The following is an 8,483-nucleotide window of genomic DNA, read 5'->3' on the forward strand; positions in this document are numbered from 1 at the left end:
GTAAATGGAAGCAAGGACTGAGGTGTCAAGGCCAGCATGCTTCAGCCCCTTCAGGAAGTGGACAAACAAGGCCTTGTTTACATGCTCGCTGTCTTGTTGTTTGTAGAAGGACACTGCTTTAACAGCTCCTTTGTGTAGGTGTCCTGTTGGAGTCATATAATGAAATGGAATGCATACATCAGGATATCAGGAGCGAGGATCTGTGAAAACATAAGTAACAGAAAGAAATTTAAGATATGTTTAGAACATTTTGAGCTCCAACACAAAGGCAAAGCAGTTTCAGCCATGCAAACCATATATTTTCTTAAAGCCTGTCACTTGTACATGTGAGTTAACATAGACTAGCACATGGCCCACCTTCCTGCAAACTTTGGAGGACATAAATGTATACATGGCACTATTTTGTATATTGTCAAAGTCAGTAGAAAGGTGGGACATGTCTTAATGTATATTAATTGACATCTAGAGGCTATAGGCTTTCAGAAAATATATGGTTTAGGTGGTCAATTCAGCTGTCCCTTAACCCTTAAAGGAGTACCGTCACACTGGTGTGACGGGAATGTTGGGAAATTAACATTCTAAAGAATATCTGGGTTCATTGAATTCAACATAGAATTTTAGAACCTTCAATTGTTGCGGAACTTAGAATGTTCAAAAACCTACACCTTTAAGGGTTAATAGTATAGCCCAAGATGTATCAGTTGTACAGTCGGTTTCTCGATCTACAATATAGGCTTATGTACGCCTTATGATGCACCAAAGTCAGTAGGAAGGTGGGGCATGTCTTAATGTATATTAATTGACATCTAGAGGCTATAGGCTTTCAGAAAATATATGGTTTAGGTGGTCAATTTAGCTGTCCCTTAATAGTATAGCCCAAGATGTATCAGTTGTACAGTCGGTTTCTCGATCTACAATATAGGCTTATGTACGCCTTATGATGAACCAAAGTCAGTAGGAAGGTGGGGCATGTCTTAATGTATATTAATTGACATCTAGAGGCTATAGGCTTTCAGAAAATATGTGGTTTAGGTGGTCAATTCAGCTGTCCCTTAATAGTATAGCCCAAGATGTATCAGTTGTACAGTCGGTTTCTCGATCTACAATATAGGCTTATGTACGCCTTATGATGAACCAAAGTCAGTAGGAAGGTGGGGCATGTCTTAATGTATATTAATTGACATCTAGAGGCTATAGGCTTTCAGAAAATATGTGGTTTAGGTGGTCAATTCAGCTGTCCCTTAATAGTATAGCCCAAGATGTATCCGCTGTACAAGGCGTTTCTCGATCTACAATATGGGCCTCTGTACGCCTTATGATGCACCAAAGTCAGTAGGAAGGTGGGGCATGTCTTAATGTATATTAATTGACATCTAGAGGCTATAGGCTTTCAGAAAATATATGGTTTAGGTGGTCAATTCAGCTGTCCCTTAATAGTATAGCCCAAGATGTATCCGCTGTACAATGCGTTTCTCCATCTACAATATGGGCCTATGTACGCCTTATGATGCACCAAAGTCAGTAGGAAGGTGGGGCATGCCTTAATGTATATTAATTGACATCTAGAGGCTATAGGCTTTCAGAAAATATATGGTTTAGGTGGTCAATTCAGCTGTCCCTTAATAGTATAGCCCAAGATGTATCCGCTGTACAAGGCGTTTCTCGATCTACAATATGGGCCTCTGTACGCCTTATGATGCACCAAAGTCAGTAGGAAGGTGGGGCATGTCTTAATGTATATTAATTGACATCTAGAGGCTATAGGCTTTCAGAAAATATATGGTTTAGGTGGTCAATTCAGCTGTCCCTTAATAGTATAGCCCAAGATGTATCCGCTGTACAATGCGTTTCTCCATCTACAATATGGGCCTATGTACGCCTTATGATGCACCAAAGTCAGTAGGAAGGTGGGGTATGTCTTAATGTATATTAATTGACATCTAGAGGCTATAGGCTTTCAGAAAATATATGGTTTAGGTGGTCAATTCAGCTGTCCCTTAATAGTATAGCCCAAGATGTATCCGCTGTACAATGCGTTTCTCGATCTACAATATGGGCCTATGTACGCCTTATGATGCACCAAAGTCAGTAGGAAGGTGGGGCATGTCTTAATGTATATTAATTGACATCTACAGGCTATAGGCTTTCAGAAAATATATGGTTTAGGTGGTCAATTCAGCTGTCCCTTAATAGTATAGCCCAAGATGTATCCGCTGTACAAGGCGTTTCTCGATCTACAATATGGGCCTATGTACGCCATATGATGCACCAAAATCAGTAGGAAGGTGGGGCATGTCTTAATGTATATTAATTGACATCTAGAGGCTATAGGCTTTCAGAAAATATATGGTTTAGGTGGTCAATTCAGCTGTCCCTTAATAGTATAGCCCAAGATGTATCCGCTGTACAATGCGTTTCTCCATCTACAATATGGGCCTATATTTAGCAAAATCACAGTAAAAGTAATGCAAAAGTGACGTAAAATACCTGCCAATTGTCCTTTGTATCCACCGCTGCAGTAGACCATGATGTGAGGATGCACTTCATAACACAGCTGTTAATGGAAGCAAGGACTGAGGTGTCAAGGCCATCATGCTTCAGCCTCTTCAGGAAGTAGACAAATGAGTAGCCAAACAAGGACAAACAAGGCCTTGCTTACATTCTGGCTGTCTTGTAGTTTGACACCACTCTCCTTTCTGTGAGTGTTCTGTTGGAGTCATATAATGAAGTGCAACCCATACATCAGGATATCAGGAGCAAGGATCTGTGAAAACATAAGTAGAGGGGAGAAAAAAGACATAAAGATATGTCGAGAAAACATTGCAGGACCATCCCTAAACAACACATCAGGACACCTTTCTTTCCTTTTTCATTTGATCACTACTGCAATTCATAGACATATGTTGTATACAGGTGAGACAAGGGTAAAACTGATGTGGGTATTTATTCTATTATAGAATAGGCTACTAAAATATAACTCCACAACTTCAAGTGTCAACACTGTAGTTTTGGAGGAGTATTTGTAGTTTTTATGCAGGGAAATCAGTATAGGCTACTTTGGACATTAGAAGCTACATGCACTACGTAGTACACACATGCGTACAATGCATTATTTTGGAGATAGAAATGTTGTTGTACTGCTTTGTTTTTCAGAAAAACGGTAGAAGCCTATAACAGAATTTTTTGTCACATGAATTACCCAGACCCAAAGAAACAAATAGCTTATTATGTGAAACTGACCTGCTTATAATTTAATGTCAAACACCATCTCAACTAATTGAAAAGCAGGATTGCATCACCATCGCACTCATTCCGATAATTTAACCATAACATGTCGTGAACAACGATTTATTTGTATATCATATCATGTATTTGTCCACATCTTTTACCATTATAAGACATTGAATTGAACTAAGATATTGCTAAGATATTGAGACAGTAGGAGAGTGGCATGGAACAATAGGAAACAGACACGTCACCAACAACAATGCCAGTGGCCTACTGTAATTACTGCTATTATTATCATTATTATGTATTATTATCAATTTGTTTTGTTATAGTCTAGACACACATTCCATATTCACTGTATAGGCTATTTCTGTCACTGTACACATGTCATCTGGAAAACTTGCCTATTTATCTAACTGCACTTCTAGTTGGATGTCAACTGCATTTCATTGGCTCTGTACCTGTACTACTCTTTTAAATTACAATAAAGTTGAATCTAATCTAAATCTAGCCTAATCTAATATCTAATATTATGGGCTACACACATTGCAATTCTCTATTGAATTAAACCCCTCTCTTAATCAGGTTAAAGAAATACAATATTATATTATAATATAAGTGAATATCTAACATCTGGAGAACTGCTGTATCAGAATACAATTGTTTTATACCTGATATGTGGCCTAAAACAATGCGCGTTTTCGCAACGAAATCTATTCACGTTCATCATGATTATCGATTATACATGCCTGGCTGATAGGCTACCTCCCAGCTGTTAGCTGTAGCCCACACTAACAATATTAGGCTACAATGTTAATTTACACAGACAACAGCTGTTTTACAGATTAATGTAACATTACATCATGCACGTTAGCTAAATTATAAATTGTGCAAGCCTACTCTGAATTCACAGTATTGCCCATGCATAGGCTACTATTTCATGTTAAATCAACTTTAAAATGTTTTGCTCAATTGCTAGCAAAATGATCATGCTAGCGGCAGTAGCAAGGCTCACCTCATTTCCCATTTGGATTCTTCTTTTTTCTCCGTCCCTGCTCGGTTCTTGTTTCTGGATTCTGGGGTTCAGCCTTCTAAAACTGCTAGCTAGAAGGTGGCTCCTTCTAACCCACAACTCAAAGCAGGCTTAAGAGTGTGAAACTGCACGTCAAAAGCATCAAATAACATTCTCGCCATTTTGTGAGGTCAGGCTTTTTTGACAGATGACGTGGTTCTGTTGGCTCGTTGAAAGCGAAATACAACGTGATAGTAACACGATAATTACGTCCTGCTCAACACGTTTTTTAACAAGGAAACGTGTTACACAACACGTCCCAATAGATTAATTAACGTGACAGTGACACGTTCAGACGTGAGACTGGGTTGCACACACACACTCTAACAAACACACATTAAACACACACAGATGTACACTGACACACATACACTTCTACACACACTCACACAAACACAGACACACACACACGCACAGGGGCGCCGCTAGGGTTGTATTCCATAGTACGCACCATACGTGGCCCAGACCCCCCCCCCCCCACCCCCCCACCTCCAAAAAAAAAAAAAGATACCCGACCTTATTTGCTTTTGGTAAATGTAGGCTAGCCTAACATGTAGGCCTCTCCTTATTGAGTCTAAGAAAAACCTTTACATAAATTGGAACAGAAAGCCCCTCTTAGTCACGTCAACCTACCCATGTCATCCCTTATAAAATAGCCTACCGCATGAAGCGTCTAACTTTTACAACACTGGCTGCAGGCTACGTGGGCTATAGGGGTGTTTCAAGCTTTTTAAAAGTTCTGGGATGAGGGACATTTCTCCCCCAGGATTTTTTTTAAATTCTGGTTGCTAAACACACTATTTAAACGCAGTTTGGGAAGGACAGGAATACCTTTACAGAGCAGGGGCTCTGGCTCAAATTAGGTGAACATACCTTATGCGCATTATCTTCACTGCCCAACCCGCGAAAAAGGGAAAGAAAAGAAAAAATAAACCAAGTTTATGTCGCGATTTGCGATAGAGAAAAACACTGTTATGGTAACCTACTAACAATAACGATTTGCTCACAACACTCTAAATACATTGCACTGCTGTTTTGGTTGTCCCAAACTTTTAGATGATACTGTAAGCCTACGCAGTCAAGGATTTTTAACACCTGCACCAACCCGACTCGTCATGACGCGCCTTAGCCCCAAAAAGGTTGAGAACCGTCTGCTCTACGCATTAACTGAATCCTTGTTCCAAACAGTGCTTTATTTTTTTTTAAATAAGCCTACAGAGGAAAGCAAACAATTCAACATTTTAAACATGTGTAGACCGTGACCGTAGAGGACAATCTCTCACTGCTGTCAGTGTCAGCATCACTGCTAAGAACAGTGCGTCTTTTAACGTTACGGTTAAACGCCTGAAAAATATGAAGCTGCTGCTGTTGTTTTCTTTTCATGACTGAATGATTTAGGCTATTATCCTATAATTGAATGGAACGTTGTGTTTTTAAGCGTCAGAATTGACCCATGCAAAGCCACGCCAAGGCATGACAATGCTACGTTTTCATTTTTTATAGTATGGTTTCCATGCACACCATATTCCGGTTTTATTCGGAATAATGCCAATATTCAGATTGCACATGAGTCAATAAATATAGGCTAGTTGTCACACAAGTTTTTTTTTTTATTGTTGTAGGCTAATATTGAATGATTTCATAAATAAAGCTGTGGAAACAGTGCGTACAGGATTACGCCTGCCGGCGCCACTGCAAACGCAGACACACACACACACAGGTGTGATTTGTCCTTGTATCTGTGGTCTGGATAAATGCATTTATCTGATGTGGTTTTTAGGTATTAAATGACAAGGAAACTGTTTGGGACATTACTCCTCTGATTGGTGTCCACTTGTCCTTGTTAGGCCTTTACCTTGTCAGGTGTGTATGTGTGTGTGTGTGTGTGTGTGTGTGTGTGTGTGTGTGTGTGTGTGTGTGTGTCTCTGTGTGTGTCCGTGTGTGTGTGTGTGGACTCGCTGGGCAAAGCACCATGGAACATTACGCGGTCCAGCTCCATGGTTGATCACCACATGAGCGTTTAGTGGCCTACAGAACATTAGCCATGACAACAGGGCTGATTCGGAACCCACGAGGCAGAACAAGGACAACGGCCAGGGTTGGAGAGAGAGATAGAGAGAGAGAGAGAGGGATGAAAGAACATGTAGGAGTATTAAAAAGCAAGGACAGTGAGAAAGAGTGAAACAAAGAAAGATGCAAGCGACCAAAGATGTACAGATGTAAAGAAAATAAACTATGAAAGACAAAAACCACAGGATGGAACACGCTAGTGAAGGAAAGAAAATCTGATTGGAGCAATAAAACAAGCCGAAGAACTCATTGACCCTTCCTGGTTTCAGTCTTTTGTATGCATGTGTGTGTGTGTGTGTGTTTGTATGTGTGTATGTGTGTGTGTGTGTGTGTGTGTCCCAGTCACAAACAACCTGGTCTCCTGTTAGGACAGCAGGCTCCTTTCAGAGTAAAAAGATTGTACATTCTTTTTTTCCTGGAAGGTGTTTGCTGTCGTTAAAACACACAAGGCTCTTCACTCCACTCCTCTCCTCTCCTCTCTTCTTCCTCTCTCCTCTGCTTCTCTCTCCTCTTCCCCTCCTGTCCTCTCCTTCTCTTCCCTTTCTCCTCCTCCCCTCCTGTCCTCTCCTCCTCTCATCCTCTGTTCTGCTGTCCTCTTGCTGGTTATTCATGTGTGTAACTAAGACTGGGCTAAGAGCAGAGTGGAGAGGTGAGCTCGCCCACCGCCAGGCCCAGCCCCTGTCAGGGATTAGCCAAGGCTTAAGTGTCCCTTTGGCTGGGTAAAGTGGGACACACACACACACACACACACACACACACACACACACACACACACATCTACATGGGCACACACATACACACACACACACACACACACACACACACACACACACACACACACACACACACACACATCTGTCTGTTATTTTGTTGTTTGAACTGCTGTGAGCAATGCCACTCACACAATCCTCTCTAAAACGCCAGTGCTCTATGATAGCCAATGAAGCTAGCGTGCTAATCAGCCAGCTTCAGACTTTTTGCCATTTTTGTTGTTAAGAGGTGTTGTATTGAATGCATGCAAGTCAATAGAAATAATGATGTATTCAAGATAGCCTGAATTCTACACACAGCCAGCCCCTTTTAAGGCCAATTTATAGTTCAGGCGACAACAAATTATTGCCGACAGATGTCATAGATCTGTAGGCATTTCATAGTCCAGCTCAAGTGGCTACTTGTTGAATAATAGGCCATCAATTAGTTTCTATGACGACTTGGACAGTAATGTTATGTCTCAGCACACAACGAAAGTAAACAGACATCTACCATGATCACAGCAACACACACACACCAGAGCAACAATAACTATAAATTGGCCTTTAATCTGTCTGATGCTCTAGATCCCTCTGGTTACTTTACATTGATATTGAACTAACAACGCCATTGCTTTCTACAGTTATTGGAGGGGATGGTGATGCACAGATGAGTTACCTTCTCCTGAATGAGAACCAACACTGATGTCTGAGAAACTGGTCCTCAGGAGCCAAGATGAAGGTGACTGGGAGCCTCTCTCGGAGCAGGTCTGCAAAATGACATACAAATGTGTTTACACACACACATTCACTCAGAAACATGTCCAAAACAACACAGACATAGGTGCACACAGATACACAGATATGTCTAGCTAATATACACATATAAGCATTAGGGCTGGGAAGGTAACCGCATTACCGCAATACCGCGCTCACGTGACCCCCTACCGCGGGTCTGAGCTCGTCACCGTCATCACCGCAAAAAAAAAAAAAATCTGTGAAACTTTTGGTGGATTCGACTTTGACGTTTTCAACCATGACATATGCACAATTCCGTGTTGAAAACGTAGCAGAATCTCAGAGATAATCACGTTATGCAGTCAGCTTCGACGTCTGCAGGTGGCTAGCCTACATGAAGTCGAATCCCCCTATAATTGGCCTGCACATGTGTGCACGTAGTAAGTCTATGTAGTGTCATGATGAAACCGCGGTAATTTATTGCTTACCGACCGCGGTAAGAAAACATCCATACCGTCCCAGCCCTAATAAGTATACACACACACAGACACACACATCCTAACAAATGCACATTCAGATGCACACAGACACACACACACACCTCTACACAAACATCCTCTAAAACA

At 41.1% G+C, this 8,483-nt stretch overlaps 1 long non-coding RNA gene across 1 annotated transcript; it reads right to left on the reverse strand.

Moving 5' to 3' along the window:
• LOC143136714 (uncharacterized) lies at window positions 1-4,605 on the reverse strand. Its single transcript, XR_012989415.1, has 3 exons — window positions 4,244-4,605; window positions 2,488-2,764; window positions 1-200 (listed from the first exon to the last, which is right to left on the reverse strand). It is a non-coding gene; the product is annotated as an uncharacterized LOC143136714 (long non-coding RNA).
• Window positions 4,606-8,483: the final 3,878 nt, after the last annotated feature.

This window comes from Alosa pseudoharengus, unplaced genomic scaffold, assembly GCF_046254945.1.
Source record: "Alosa pseudoharengus isolate Yale_2024_CS ecotype anadromous, Long Island Sound unplaced genomic scaffold, YU_APseudo_1.1 YU_APseudo_1.1_scf_20, whole genome shotgun sequence".
Lineage (NCBI taxonomy): Eukaryota > Metazoa > Chordata > Actinopteri > Clupeiformes > Clupeidae > Alosa > Alosa pseudoharengus.